This window comes from Xenopus laevis, chromosome 3S (genome assembly GCF_017654675.1).
Source record: "Xenopus laevis strain J_2021 chromosome 3S, Xenopus_laevis_v10.1, whole genome shotgun sequence".
Taxonomy (NCBI): domain Eukaryota; kingdom Metazoa; phylum Chordata; class Amphibia; order Anura; family Pipidae; genus Xenopus; species Xenopus laevis.
Window position 1 is genome coordinate 127,701,148 of NC_054376.1, and position 16,627 is coordinate 127,717,774.

General features: G+C 41.7%; 5 non-coding genes across 5 annotated transcripts; 4 read left to right on the plus strand and 1 right to left on the minus strand.

The window, feature by feature from the left end:
• Positions 1-4: 4 nt before the first annotated feature.
• On the plus strand, positions 5-75 carry trnag-gcc. The gene has a single exon. It is a non-coding gene; the product is annotated as a tRNA-Gly (tRNA).
• A 270-nt stretch (positions 76-345) lies between these two features.
• Positions 346-430, minus strand: trnar-ucu. The gene is given in 2 exon segments: positions 346-381; positions 394-430. It is a non-coding gene; the product is annotated as a tRNA-Arg (tRNA).
• Positions 431-5,696: 5,266 nt separating this feature from the next.
• On the plus strand, positions 5,697-5,767 carry trnag-gcc. The gene has a single exon. It is a non-coding gene; the product is annotated as a tRNA-Gly (tRNA).
• A 2,973-nt stretch (positions 5,768-8,740) lies between these two features.
• Positions 8,741-8,811, plus strand: trnag-gcc. Its single transcript has one exon. It is a non-coding gene; the product is annotated as a tRNA-Gly (tRNA).
• Positions 8,812-13,322: 4,511 nt separating this feature from the next.
• trnag-gcc lies at positions 13,323-13,393 on the plus strand. The gene has a single exon. It is a non-coding gene; the product is annotated as a tRNA-Gly (tRNA).
• Positions 13,394-16,627: the final 3,234 nt, after the last annotated feature.

Below are 16,627 nucleotides of genomic sequence, written 5' to 3' on the forward strand. Positions count from 1 at the left end.
GTGAGCATTGGTGGTTCAGTGGTAGAATTCTCGCCTGCCACGCGGGAGGCCCGGGTTCGATTCCCGGCCAATGCAACTCCACTTTTTTAATTTTTATTCTACAATAATAATAATCTCTTTACGTATTTCTGAAATCATGACCCAGCCTCTCGCCTTCAATGGGGACTGTATCTGGGGCAACACGGGTTCCATTCGGGGCTACAGGATGTAGCAAAATGGAAAGGTTATGGGGAGTAAGATAATTAAACAATTGTATGTATGTGCCTGTGCTTATCTATTTAGCTTTATATCTTAATAATAATAAATCAATAAAAAAAAAAAAAAAAAAAAGGATAAATAAAAAAGCGACTCTGGTGGGACTCGAACCCACAACCTTTGAATGTCTTCACCAGCTAGAAGTCCAATGCGCTATCCATTGCGCCACAGAGCCACGTGCCTCATCAACTTCATTGACTTTTATTTAAAGTGACAGTCAGATATTTTCCAGGGTAACTGTGACTGTGGCTGTAATTGTATCTCAGACTGTGCAATTGTCTGACTGTACCTGCAACTGTATCCAGCGTCTAACTGTGGGGCTGCTGGAGGGGTTTTGCAGGCCTATGATGTGGCAGCCCAAGTGGGCTCAGTGTTACTATATATTGCAGAACAGTAATACTCAGTGTTACTATATATTGCAGAAAAGTAATACTCAGCGTTACTATATATTGCAGAAAAGTAATACTCAAGTTACTATATATTGCAGAATAGTAATACTCAGTGTTACTATATATTGCAGAAAAGTAATACTCAAGTTACTATATATTGCAGAATAGTAATACTCAGTTTTAATATATATTGCAGAATAGTAATACTCAGAGTTACTATATATTGCAGAATAGTAAAAATCAGAGTTACTATATATTGCAGAATAGTAATACTCATTGTTACTATATATAGCAGAATAGTAATACTCAGTGTTACTATATATTGCAGAATAGTAATACTCAGAGTTACCATATATTGCAGAATAGTAATACTCAGAGTTACCATATATTGCAGAATAGTAATACTCAGTGTTACTATATATTGCAGGAATGGAATTTGATGATTGGAGACAGAGGCCTTTTCATACACAACCCCCCGGCATTATCAGGATATTTTTCCTGTACTCAAACGATGGCCCAATATGTCCCTTTATTATGAACACTAATTGCCCCACTCTACGACCCCCATTCCCACCCCCTGTGATGTGATGGAGCCACAAAAGACAGGAGTCCACTTTGTGCTGCTTTATTCTTCATTCCTTTGGCTCCTGAGGGCCACACATTGTTCTTCTCACTTCTGTTATCTGCTCCAGCACATCTTATTTTTCACCCTCAAATTAGTCAATGCCGCCATATTATTGGCCAGAGTGGGAATCACACGTCACCCCCCTGTACTGTAACTGTGGCCCCTGGGTGCCAGGACTGTGATTTCCCAGGGGCCCATCTGATTATAGGGGCGGGGAGAGGTGACAGTCAGGAGGAGGCAGTTTGCAGTTTAGTGATATAGTCACATTGGAGCCTGGGAAAGTGAGGGACCTCTACTGAATATGTTTCTATATTAAATTTTAGTTCATAGATTAAAGGCCAACTACAAACACTGTCCCCTCACCATTTGATCACCATTTGCCTCCCTTGCCCCCCCCCCTCCATGATCTCACACTTACACAAGTGTCTATAGGTGTCGCACACACAATTCACACCTCCCCTTATTGTCCCAACAGGTTTGTCTGCGTAACATGAGGTGATGTTCTATTGAACTGATATTGTTTTACTCAGGGGTGCTTCGCCAATGAGGCAAGTTGAGGCTGTCGCCTCAGACGGCAGCGCCCCATTAGGCACCAGGGGCAGCAAAAATGCTGCTCCTGGTACTTTAAGAGCGAATTTCCGGGGGAGGGGGGCAGCAGCAACTGCTGCCTCAGGCGCGGGGGGGGGGGGCAAGGATCGCCCCTGGTTTTACTGAGATTCCATTCACTAATACAGGACCAAGGTTTTACATATTCAACCCATAGAGTCAATTATGACATCCATTGCTGGTTATACCCTTCTGAGATGTTTCAGGAGAACTTTTAGACTTCACCTGGGAGCCCATAACCGAGCATTCTGTCATATCCAATACCCATTGGAAGCAGCAGTCCTGTCCTGCTTTATGGCAGCTGAGATTCTAGCTATCTGTATAACAGAACATTCTGTCCCAGTGGCTGCACAGATCCTATCTGATCCCCATTGTAAGCAGCAGTCCTGTCCTGCTTTATGGCAGCTGAGATTCTAGCTATCTGTATAACAGAACATTCTGTCCCAGTGGCTGCACAGATCCTATCTGATCCCCATTGTAAGCAGCAGTCCTGTCCTGCTTTATGGCAGCTGAGATTCTAGCTATCTGTATAACAGAACATTCTGTCCCAGTGGCTGCACAGATCCTATCTGATCCCCATGGTAAGCAGCAGTCCTGTCCTGCTTTATGGCAGCTGAGATTCTAGCTATCTGTATAACAGAACATTCTGTCCCAGTGGCTGCACAGATCCTATCTGATCCCCATTGTAAGCAACAGTCCTGTCCTGCTTTATGGCAGCTGAGATTCTAGCTCTCTGTATAACAGAACATTCTGTCCCAGTGGCTGCACAGATCCTATCTGATCCCAATTGTAAGCAGCAGTCCTGTCCTACTTTATGGCAACTGAGATTCTAGCTATCTGTATAACAGAACATTCTGTCCCAGTGGCTGCACAGATCCTATCTGATCCCAATTGTAAGGAACAGTCCTGTCCTGCTTTATGGCAGCTGAGATTCTAGCTATCTGTATAACAGAACATTCTGTCCCAGTGGCTGCACAGATCCTATCTGATCCCCATGGTAAGCAGCAGTCCTGTCCTGCTTTATGGCAGCTGAGATTCTAGCTATCTGTATAACAGAACATTCTGTCCCAGTGGCTGCACAGATCCTATCTGATCCCCATTGTAAGCAGCAGTCCTGTCCTGCTTTATGGCAGCTGAGATTCTAGCTATCTGTATAACAGAACATTCTGTCCCAGTGGCTGCACAGATCCTATCTGATCCCCATTGTAAGCAGCAGTCCTGTCCTGCTTTATGGCAGCTGAGATTCTAGCTCTCTGTATAACAGAACATTCTGTCCCAGTGGCTGCACAGATCCTATCTGATCCCAATTGTAAGCAGCAGTCCTGTCCTACTTTATGGCAACTGAGATTCTAGCTATCTGTATAACAGAACATTCTGTCCCAGTGGCTGCACAGATCCTATCTGATCCCAATTGTAAGGAACAGTCCTGTCCTGCTTTATGGCAGCTGAGATTCTAGCTATCTGTATAACAGAACATTCTGTCCCAGTGGCTGCACAGATTCTATCTGATCCCCATTGTAAGCAGCAGTCCTGTCCTGCTTTATGGCAGCTGAGATTCTAGCTATCTGTATAACAGAACATTCTGTCCCAGTGGCTGCACATATATAATTATATAATACACAAAAGCCATGAATATCTTGTAAATTATATCCTTATAAACGGTGAGTTCTGATGTCATTTCTGTCACATGACTCAGTGAAACTTGTGTATTATAATTAATAAAGTACCCCCAGTTGTAAAATATGAGGATATTAGAAGTTACCTCGGAGTTCCATGACTTGTATAAAAACACTCGGCCTGCGGCCTCGTACTTTTATATGGTCATGAAACTCCTCGGTAACTTGTAATATCCTTATATTTTACAAGAGGGGGCACTTTATTCACTATATATTCGCTTCTATATTATTTGTTGGAACGGAAAGCAATTGTTTGCGGGTTCAGTTGGAATTGTGCCTTTGTATTACATAGTAACATAGTAAGTAAGGTTGAAAAAAGACACACGTCCATCAAGTTCAACCTTTTAGTTTTTTTTTTTTTTTTTAATCTGCCTGACTGCCAGTTTAATTGGGTTCAACTATAACTCCCACATACTGAGACACAACATGCACAATTACTTGCTAATGCAACTTATTTGATTGCAGGTCTCTGGACTGGAATTATTATGAAGAATGAACTAATTTATAAAGTTAATAGAAGCTTTCCTGTTGTATATATATATATATAAAGCTTGGGTGCTGGTGTGATAATTTGTATTTAGTGTACGCTGGGAGCTCCCACTATAGGTTTTATTGATGATAAAGGTATTATGTGTTTTTTAATGTAAGTGTGGTGAGTTTATGCTTCAAATGCACCTTATGAATTAAAAATAGCTTTCAAAGTTACTCTGGAGAGTTCTGTATTTATGGCTTCAGCGTTTCGTCTATCAATTGATTTCCAGCCTTAGCGCCACCCAGATTTGGGTTATTGGCAGTGCATTTAGCTACCCTTATTTATTATAAATATTTAAGTTCCCTGGCCTTCTTTTCTCTATAAGTAATCACATCTGCACTGTGAACATAATATATATATAATACACAAAAGCCATGAATATCCTGTAAATTATATCCTTATAAACGGTGAGTTCTGATGTCATCAGTTATAAAGGTGAGTTCTGATGTCATTTCTGTCACATGACTCACTGAGACTTGTGTATTATAATAAATAAAGTACCCCCAGTTGTAAAATATGAGGATATTAGAAGTTACCTCGGAGTTTCATGACCTGTATAAAAACACTCGGCCTTCGGCCTCGTACTTTTATATGGTCATGAAACTCCTCAGTAACTTATAATATCCTTATATTTTACAAGAGGGGGTACTTTATTCACTATATAATACACAAAAGCCATGAATATCTTGTAAATGATATCCTTATAAACGGTGAGTTCTGATGTCATCAGTTATAAACAGTGAGTTCTGATGTCATCAGTTATAAACGGTGAGTTCTGATGTCATCAGTTATAAACGGTGAGTTCTGATGTCATTTCTGTCACATGACTCACTGAAACTTGTGTATTATAATAAATAAAGTACCCCCAGTTGCAAAATATGAGGATATTAGAAGTTTCCTTCGGCCTCGTGTTTTTATAGGGTCATGAAACTCCTCGGTAACTTATAATATCCTTATAATACACAAAAGCCATGAATATCCTGTAAATTATATTCTTATAAACGGTGAGTTCTGATGTCATCAGTTATAAACGGTGAGTTCTGATGTCATTTCTGTCACATGACTCATTGAAATTTGTGTATTATAATTAATAAAGTACCCCCAGTTGCAAAATATGAGGATATTAGAACTTACCTCGGAGTTCCATGACCTGTATAAAAACACTCGGCCTTCGACCTCGTGTTTTTATATGGTCATGAAACTCCTCGGTAACTTATAATATCCTTATATTTTACAAACGGGGGTACTTAATTCACTATATAAATATACATAAAATAAAGCAGTCAGGCAACAAATATTTGCATGTGAGCATTGGTGGTTCAGTGGTAGAATTCTCACTTGCCACACGGGAGTCATGGGTTTGATTCCCGGTCAATGCAACTTTTTGTTTTATTGTTTGCGCTCTTAGGTCTGTGACTTTAGCTACTAGGCATCATCATTATACAGACTGCTTCAAAATTAAGGGCAATGCAAGCTCTTGGGGATTGGCTGTAACCAGTAACTGTGTGCAAAGCTTATTTCTTACACACAGATTGTTAGTGGATGAATCCAGTGTCCCTCTAAAATATGATCCATAAACTGTGTCCTAGGACGCCACATTTAATTTCATGCAAGCATTGGTGGTTCAGTGGTAGAATTCTCGCCTGCCACGCGGGAGGCCCGGGTTCGATTCCCGGCCAATGCAGCACAAGATTTCTTGTTTTTATTTTATAATTTTTTAGCTGCCTAATGTTCCCATGCCAGTGGGACTACCTTTTACAATCTTCCATCTTTCATTTTGTATCTCAAAGTATTGGTGCATACTTCGGGTTCTTTGGGGGGGGGTCAGGGATATACCCAGGATGGGAGCTGCCAAAGGGGATTCAGTATAGAAAATACACAGAAAATGCTATTTCAAGTAAGACTCCTCCTTGCTGATTTATTCCATTAAAGTGTAAGTTCTTGAGCAAGGTACCTAGTGGATTAAATATATATATATGTGATTTCAGTTATACAGAAGAACTACCAGAAGAGTTATATTGTGTCACATCATCCATATACCATGACTTTGGTGTGATAAAAAGGAGAAGAAAATTGATGGAACAATTCAAAGTGGTGAAGGTTCAACGTCAATAAAATTCATTGTGCATTTATATCATAACTAGTGAATCATTCCTGTGATTGAATTTGTGATGAATTCATTGAACAATAAATAAATATATAGTGCTTCCAGCTAATAAAGTGCCCTGTATCCATCTCTCTTGGTTTTTCCAACGTAACGTAAATTACAAGGACATGTGATCATATAAATGACACCTATTGTGTTACAGTTATTCCATTGTTTGATTCGGTGTCTCTTTCCATATCTGTCCTTTATCTCTTTGGTATTTATTATATAGGTGGGATTTATTTATTCACTGTTTTTATTCAGTATTCAGTCCAGATCTATACATCATAACAATTTTAAGTGCTTTTAACTTCTATTGTTTTTAATTGGCTAATTAAACGTTAAGTTTTATTAGTTTATAAGTTTATCAGAGTGATAGATACAGGGCACTTTATTAAAGGAGAAGGAAAGGCTAAAAGTAAGTAAGCTTTATCAGAAAGATCTATATAAATACACCAGTAAACCCTCAAAGTAATGCTGCTCTGAGTCCTCTGTCAAAAGAAACATCACATTTCTTTCCTTCTATTGTGTACTCATGGGCTTCTGTATCAGACTTCCTGTTTTCAGCTTAAACCTCCAGGGCTAGGGCTTGAGCATGCTCAGTTTGCTCCTCTCTACCCTCCCTCCTCTCTGCTGTAATCTGAGCCCAGAGCTGTAAGTGAGCAGGGAGAGACTCAGGCAGGAAGTGATGTCACACCAAGCTAATATGGCAGCTGCTATCCTAAACAAACAGAGGCAGTATCTAGAGCGGTTAACTTAGGTATGGTAAAGCATTTTGCAGAATAAATATAGCGTTCTAGCTTGCACTATTGTGGCTAATCTGTTGGCAATAAACTGTCTTGGAGCTTTAACTGGAAGCACTTTATATTTATTAATTGTTCGATGAATTCATCACACATTCGATCACGTGAATGATTCCCTTTGTAGGATATAAAGGAATTTATTGAAAGAGATGCACAATGAATTTTCCCTTCACTTTGAATTATTCCATCAATTTTCTTCTCCTTTTGTATCACACAAAAAATCATGGTATATATGGAGGACGCGACACAATATAACTCTTCTGGTAGTCCTTCTGTATAATTCAATTATTGGACTTGTCTGCACATCTCTTTTCCTCCCATTTTTCTATTTGGGCAATGATTATGTGATAGAAGGTGTGGAGAGAAAAAGATAGTAAAATTATTTTGTGATTTCAGCTCATAGCTGAATTATACAGACTGGGAAGGCCAATGGCAGCTTATGGGGATTGGATTGTTAATTGATGCATCCAGTGCCCCTCTGAAATGCATATTCATTTATTTTTGCCTTAATTTTTGTACGTTGGTGGTTCAGTGGTAGAATTCTCACCTGCCACTCGGGAGGCCCACGTTAGATTCCCGGCCAATGCAACTCAACTGTCTTTCGCTTTTTATTGATTTAGTCATAAACAATTACAATTTCCATTTGCTCCTCTTCTGATGAGACAGGTGTTGGAGCGGTAGGGACTTTACTGGTTTAGTTAAAAGCAGCGCTGTTTGTGTTCTCTTGAAGTCCTGTCCTGTTGCACAAACACTCGTGGGTAATAACTATAAATGGAGGGCAGGAGAGAAGGGGCTCAGCGTGTGGCTGCCTCCTACTTGTGCCATATTCTCAACCAGAGGTGTCACAATGGGATGGGAAGGTGACAAACAAGCAGCCCCCACCAGGGGCGATCCACCAATGAGGCGAGTTGAGGTTTGCCAGGGGCAGCAAAAATAGCTTTCCAGGTAACTAAGAGCCAAATTTCCGCTTTTTAACCCGGAAATTCGGCTCTTCTAGTGCAGAGAGAGCAATCGCACAAGCAGCACCCTCCGGTGCAACGTGGACCGCCCCCGACCCCCTCAGGCACTGAAGAGCTGAGTGCCGTGGAGAGGGGTTGGGGCAGCAAAAGGAAGGTCGTCTCAGGCGGCAAAATTACCAGGATCACCCCTGGCCCCCACCTACCCTGAAACATTATCCAACTCACTGGCCGCATTCGCCGTGGCCAAGTAAAGCGAATAACAGAACAGATGCTCAGGATCAGCAGCAGTAATGGTGTGTAGTTACATAGTCGCTGAAGCCAAAATAAGACCCACACCACTTAAGCCCCACCTTTTTCTCAAAGTATTTAACTTTATATAGTGATTGCTTAACATGTAGCCTCTAGCCTAGATTCTGTACTACAACTCCCAGCATCCCTTAGATCTATGGATCCCCCCCTTCAGCATCAGGCTTGGGTGTATGGGCCCCCACACCTCCTCCGTAGTCCCCACCCCAATTGTGAGCCTTTCCAGGCGTGATACCCAATGCCCCCTCCCCCACCCATACATTCTCGTTCATGCCACAGGGGTCAGCTGAGGTCTCTGGTCTGAAGCAGTTCTGGTCAACAGGACCCACCAGGGTTTTTTCAGTGTCCCACCAGTCCAGTCCAGTCGAGACTGACACTTTCCTGAAATATGTTTCAGAATGAATCTGACAGTGATTTATTGTATCATCAGAAATGTCACATGAGCATTGGTGGTTCAGTGGTAGAATTCTCGCCTGCCACGCGGGAGGCCAGGGTTCGATTCCCGGCCAATGCAACTACTTTTTTTTTATTTTTTTTTAAAACATATATTCTTGCATGATCCTAAATACCTTGTAATTGTCTTGCCAAAGGCATAGGTCCTACATAGCCTGTACATGTCTTGCTAAGGGCATAAAGCAGGAGTGCCCATACTTTACTAATGTGAGGTCTACCTTTAGTGATGTCCCATTATGATTTTTAGCATTCTGTCCCATGGAAAATATTGCTTAAATATTGATTGATTAATATTGATTGAAATATTGATTGATATTCACAAACAACAAAGAAATAGGAGGATGATACAGACAAGCTGTTTGTTGACAGCGTCTTGAGATCTACTGATCACCAGCTAAAGGTCTACTGGTAGATCCCTTTTGGGCATCCCTGGTATAGAGGCATAAGAAGGATTATGTTACTGACAGAAATTGCCACATCCAGAGAGGTGACTTTGGCTATGCCCGGTTTCTCTGGGGACATACTTTAAAGGATACTAAACCCCCAAACTAATGAAAACCCCTACCCTCCATAGTTCCCCCCCTGCAAAGGTGTTAATAGCTGTAAACAGGCCCGGACTGGCAATCTGTGGGTTCTGGCAAATGCCAGAGGGGCTGCTAGAAGGTCCCATAGAAAGTCAGTATTTAGTGGGCTGGTGGAGGCTGTTTGGGCCTCTGTATGGACTGATTGGGCCTCTGTGTACCTGAAATGCCAGGGCCTATTTTAACTCTCAGTCCGGACCTGGCTGTAAATGCCCCTTAGTCTTTAATTACCCCTTGATGCAGAGTCAGCGCAGAGAAGCTCACTGGCGCCATGTTCACCACTTCTGGAATCTTCGGGCCTTTGGGCAATTTCCGTGGCTGTTGGCGCATACGCAGTTGTTCAGGACTGGAAAATTGCTACAACTGGGTATGCGCCAATACGCTATTTACTTACTGAAGACTCTCGAAGTGGTGAAGATGGTGCCTGTGAGCTCCGCTGCGCTGACTCTGCATCGAGGGGTAATTAAAGACTTAGGGGCATTTACAGGTATTAACACCTGTGCAGGGGAAACAGGGAGTGGGGACTATTGGTCTTCATTAGTTTGGGGGTTTAGTTCTCCTTTAAACAGAGACATCAAATCCAATGAAAGCTCACCATCCCCCACTATTACTTGGATAAACATATACATACAGTATGCATATTAATCATTGATTTGATGTCTCCAATAAAAAAAACGATGTGACTCAGATTCAGGTGGGACACTCCCTGTGTATATACAGTAACCTCATAATTAACAACTGCCACAATAAGTTGTTGGAGCTTTAATTAACAGTATTTTTCCAGATGGGGGTTCAAGAGGAGTAGTGTCCCTTCTGACCCAAAATAAAGCTAGCTCTGTTGGCTAGTGTTCTGGCCAGTCACTGGACTGGAAGTCAATATAGGCCCTCACATTCCAAGTACACAGAGGCCCAAATTGTCCTCCATCAGTCCACGAAATAATGACTTGTGTATTGGACCTTACAGCAGCTCTTCTGACATTTGCCAGAACCCACAGATTACTAGTCCGGGCCTGACAGTGCCACCAAGAGATCATCCATAAGGAAAAGAAGTCAATGGATGACTTGGTGGAGTGACCATATCATGATGAGTGGAAGAGCCCTCACGTTGAGTGTATGCACAGCACATTAACATACAGAGGGACAATTTGCTGAATGTTTTGGAAACACAGGTATGGAAGGAAAATCTCATTATTTTAATTAGAAAAGAAGATTCAGGGGGTAAATAGAACACTGCTTTAGGGCATTGATATGGGAAGATCAAAGTCTTTAAAGAAGTGTTGGGAAAGACAATTGGAGTCCAAAAGTGGGCCTTTCCCATGGACACACTTCTATTTTTCCTCACTTTAAATAGGCTCCAGACAATCAACAAGTGTCACCAATTCATAAATTTGCAAGTGCTCTCCTCTCTCATGATCTATATACAAACTGGACTTTCCCAGACAGAGCTGAGTGGCACAAAGCCCTTTATAGACATGAAGTAGCCGTTTGTGGTGAACCGCTTAGCATAGAATAAACATTGTTATGACGGCACCTCACTATATTTTTGAGACCACAAAAAATTTAATTAATATAATACTTTATGGTTACATACAGCTGCTCCCAAATTGTCTACTTTTAAAGTGTCCCAAAAAGTTTTTGCTATTCAAGGTGTAATGGAGACAAATATCTGATGGTGATGAGGAGTGAACTATGGGGAACTAGGTATTTTGGTTGGAAAAAGAAAAGTGCTGAGAAGGTTTTATAATTTTTAACACTTGAAAATCAGAAAGTTCATAGTCTATATCCTTCTATTATGAAATTAATGTTGAGTAAAGATCTGCCTCGTTAGCGATAACCTAGTATTTAGTTCTACTCATGTTTTTTTCCCTAAACATCCCAGAATTGGAAGCGAATGGTCAGTCCAGTAAAGATGGCCAGATTTTAGATGGATTCAAAAGTTTGTAACGATGTTGGTCGGGCAGGCTTGATTTTCAGATCAAGGACCCCATTGGCCAGTTGAAGTGGTCCTCGCTGTGATGGCTTCTATTCCCACTGTTGCAATTCAATCATTTAGCCCTTGGGGGGCCAACAATCGCATTAATCCAAATGTCACCCACCATTGGTGGGCATATCAGGGGAAAGATCCGCTTGTGTGATGAACTCACCAAACAACCAGATCTTATTGTGCATGGCCACCTTAAATCTTACTTCATGTTGAGCAAGAGAAGGAGAATTGTCCAGGCAAATGTATACATACCTCATTAGCACAAGAAGGGACAATTAGCAGAATTTTTTGGGAAACACATGGAAGGAAAGTCTCAGTGAGGATTCCAGGATGGGTACGAAGGGACACTGCTTAAAGGCTTATATGTATAGGAAGATCAAATTCTTGCAAAGGTACCATGAAAATGTTATGAGTGGGAGGCATGCAGTTGTAGAGCAAGTAGTGTGGCTTTCCCATGGACACACTCCCATTCATTGTGAAGTTACGGAGCTACAGTCAGTAGGTGACACCAGCAGTTTTGACCAATTAATTCCATCATATTTGTGTGGAGTGTAATTCACAGTCCACTGCCATAAAATTCAGTCACACCCTATTTAACAGAAGTCACATTGACTTGAGCCCAATATAATTTTTTTACACACCTTGCCCTTTGCTACTGAGAGCGAGAAGAGTTTTGACACAGTGACACACTTCAGACACTGCACAGACATGCTAATTTAAATTTAAAATCTCTTGCCTCTCTACATTTTCCCTTGTCTTATGATAATGATGATGATGATTATATTTTAGGAAGGGCTTCTCAGCTTTCCATTGGTTCAAATGGTACTGTGCCTCATGGGGGATCCTTGAGCCCCTACAAAGGGTTTTTAATGTAAAGTTGTCCATCTACAGACTAACTTGATAAGACATTTAGACCAGTTTAAGAGTTTTTTTTAAAAAAAAAAAAACAACAACACATCTGATCCTCCCTTGATAAACCAATGTGAGATGCTGGAGGTGACAGAGCCATACCTGGAAGTAATGCAAGTTGGGAATGATCATTTGAAACCAAATCGTACCATAGCCAAGCACTTGCCACCTGGGACCGGTCTGATTACACTAATATCATACTGTGTGGTACGATTAGGCTAACTTTGGGAACGTTCACGCATGTCAACTGACCAACTTGTTGGCTGACAGTTTCAAAATATGTAATATTTACTCTTGTCCAGTCAAGAGGCCTCCTTAGATGCTGGTGGACCTCTGTCAGATTACCTTTCTGTTCTGTTCTAAATCTGGTTCAGGTTACATCTCACATGTGTGAATATCTAGTGGTGATGGGAATATCTTGTTCCCCTACCCTTATGCAGATCAGTAACTTTACTGGTTTGTTTCACCACCCAGGTGGTATCAGTAGTTTGTTAACCATAATCCTAAAGTCAATTAGGATGAGAATGTTTGATATTTGATGTCCTATAAATCCCTAGAATTAAAGAAAGGGTAAACAAAATATATATTAATCTTTGTCTTTGACTGGACCCTGAATAAATAGAGATCCACTGACTAAAATTGGTAATGGCCATCAATATACATGAATTAGGGCTGGGGTTCAGAAGGTGTCTAAAGATCCGCCAGGTGCTCAATTGCTTGGAAGGATCGGCACCCTCCTCATACAATGAAAGAAGAAAGCAAATGGCACACACAGCGTGTTCAAGCAGGGAAACCCTTGTGTATATTTATTTGCACACGATGCAACATTTCGGGGAAGGTCCCCTTTGTCAAGCATAAAAGTTCCCACTCTATACATCACCAGTGTCTGTCCCCTCCCTTCACAGCTAACCCAGAAGCATGGAGAGGTGCCAATAGGGATGGAGAGGTGTGAGGGAACAAACTGTACTTAACAGGGATGTGGAGATCTATATTAATAGTGGCTTTTGTAGGACTGAGACATACTATGAAGCTGGTAATTTGTGTCTCAGAAAAAAAAAAAGTTATAAAAAAATTTGGTCAAAAATATTTCTTCAGCAAGCATTGGTGGTTCAGTGGTAGAATTCTCGCCTGCCACGCGGGAGGCCCGGGTTCGATTCCCGGCCAATGCAGCATTCTTTTTGTCGTGCTTCTATCATGCAGTTCAAACAGGCACAATAAGAATAAAAAAAAAAAAGAGTTCCAAAAGAGTCTGCAAGTCCACTTTCATCAGAAGACCAGGGTGGGCCTCTTTGTCTCAGACCTCAAAGCCCACAGGAGCAACGACCCCCCTTCACTGCAGGGCTAGTGGGCAGCTTTATCGGACTCGATCCAGCCCAAAGGCTTATAAGAGAGAGGGGAAACAAAAGATCTTTGAATTGGTCTCCAATGTCTGTTCCTCCCTTAACAGCTTATGTCCCTTTGATGTCCCCTTCTGGTTATCAAACCTGTTGTTTAGGCTGTGCCAACACACTTCCCAAGTACATGGTGAGGTGCCATTATGGATGGAGAGGTGTGAGAGGAACAATTCACATTCCACTAAATCCCCTCCCCTGACACATTTAGAGCCAATTAAAACAAGAACATGCAGTTCTCTAGCGATGGTGCTCCCTATAGGCGAGCAGTGGTTGCGACATCAATGTTTGCATTTTAACAACATAACACTGCAAATCTCTTATTATTCAGTATCTATCTCTTTTAGAACTCTACTATCATATTTTTATATCACCAGTTATTGTACTGTATTAAATAATATAATTTCACAAGCAATGGAGGGAGAAGACCTAGCCCCAAGATTGATGTTTCCTAAAGGTGTCATTGGCTTGTGCCCAAGTGATAATGTTTTGCTTTCACACCTTGCCCTTTGCTACTGAGATCCTCCTCGCTGTTATGTGCCAGTAGCAAAGGAAGGCGCATGATAGGGCAGTGAGACTTTTGCCACATTGATTTGGGCTAGGAAAGGCACAGGAACACACTTTACCCAGACATGTTAATTACAACTTAATGATAAAGGCACAAGCACACATCTATCTGTCTATTGGCTCTCTGCATTTGGCCTTGTCTCTTTAATCATTAGATTCACTTATATATTATGCAGGTCCTCTCGGCTTTTCATGTGTTCAAATAGTACTGCACTTGCATCTTAGGAAGATACATGAGCCCCTGCCCCTATGATTAATAGCACTGAGCATCTTCCTACAGGTCCTAATAGATATAATTGTCCATCCACAGAATAATTTCATATGGCAATTTGGCCCATTTAAGATTTTTTCCAAAAAACACATCTGATCCGCATACATAGACCATAGATGACAGGGCTATAAAAGAAAGTGATGCATTATACCGTTTGCTTGCAACTCATTTTTCCCCTGGGACAACTGGTCTCGTGATGTGGCCCTATTAGGCTAATATATTTGCAGTGTCTTAGGGAACAGTTAAATGCGAAACTGACCATCTCATTGGCTCAAACCTTCACAACATGTAATATTTACTCTTATCAAGAAAAGTGTCCATTCAAGAGGCCTCCTTAGATGCTGATGAACTATTGGCAGATGACCTTTGTGCCCTGGTCTAAAACTGGCCTATTGGATAACATCTCTTTAGGAGTACTTCCAATTACCAAATCACAGTCAGCATGCTTGGATATCTGAAGGTGATGTACTACAAGAAAAAGCACACACCCTCAAAGTGTGAGCAGATAGCTCACTGGTTGAGGGCAATGGTCCAGGAGCAGAAGCCCCGATCCAGTAGCTTGGGGGCGTCAAAAAACAATACAAATACATCTGTGAGCTCTCACACTCTAGGACACACTGGGCAGGATGTTGCTTAAAACATAATCTTTATTAAATCTGTTAAAATAACACCTGACGCGTTTTGTGCATCTTGCACTTCTTTATAGGCCTATTCCCATCCTTCCCAGAGTGTCAGGGATGGGTAAGAAGGGGCACTGCTTAAAGGCATCAGGGTGGGAAGAGCAAAGTCTTTACAAAAGTGCCATAAAAATGTTATGGGTGGGAGGCATGCATTCGTACAGCCAGAAGTGTGGCTTTCCCATGGACACACTTCCATTCTTTTTCACATTACAGGGGCTACAGACATTCAATAGGTGACACCAGCTCAGTAATTTGCAACTTTGTGCTATTGTCACTTGGAATCCCTGAAAACTACTGGAGTAGAGGGAGTTCAGGGTTTGTCAGGTCCAGACCCTAACATTTCAGGTGCACAGAGGCCCACAAATAGTAATTGTCTATGGCAGTGATCCCCAACCAGTAGTATGTGAGCAACATGTTGCTCTCTGACCCCTTGGATGTTGCTCTGAGTTGCCTCAAAGCAGATGCTTATTTTTGAATTCCTGGAGGGAATACTTGGAGGGAAGTTGTGGCTGCATAAAAAACATGTGTACTGCCAAACAGAGCCGTCCGTAGGCTGACAGTCCACATAGGGGCCAATTGTCAATCATATCCCATATTTTGTACCTCTAGGAACTTTTCTGCAAGATTATGTTGGGATTGGCCAATGCACATTCCCAGTCATATTTTTAATAGGGTGGCACCTTCCTGCATGATAGAAATTCTAACAAAAAGTGAGCCCTGACCTGACACTGCCTCACAGGCTTGATCCTCCCAAGCTATTTGCTTTATAAGGAAAAAGATTGCCAAGACCAAAGCATTGGATTCACAGGCTTTCCCGGAGAGGCAACTTTGAGTGACTTTGGAAAATGAAGTGCTGTATAAGTTTTACCATTGGTGATTTACATTATCTCTGGTGGTGAAGCATTTGGAGGAGATCAGTCGCCAACAGTAAAGGAGAAATATCATGGAAGACCAATCTCCTCATATGCCATTGCCCTTTATCCTCCCCCACTTGCAGCTTTTAAAGGGGGTCCCCAACCTTTTTTTTACCTGTGAGCCATATTGAAATGTAAAAAGAGTTAGGGAGCACCACAAGCTTGCCCTTTGCTATTGAGATCTCACTGTTATGTGCTACTAGGGAAGGCTCATGGGAGGAGAGTGAGAGTTTTGGCACAAGGACACACTTTGCACAGTCATGATAATTTCAATTTAAGGGCAAAGCCATAAGCACACAATCTACTGGCTCTCTACATTTCCCCATGTCTGGTTAATCATTACATGTATTTATATATTAGTCAGGGCCCCAGGGCTTTCCATGTGTTCAAATAATACTGTGCCTCATTGGAGATCCTTGAGCCCCACAATTCGTTTCTAATAGAAAGTTGTCCATCTGCAGCAGTGATCCCCAACCGGTGGCTCGTCACCAGCAGTTGCTCTCCAACCTCTTGGATGTTTCTCCCAGTGGCCTTGATGCATGTGCTTATTTTTTAATCCCTGGCAAGTTTGAGTTTAATA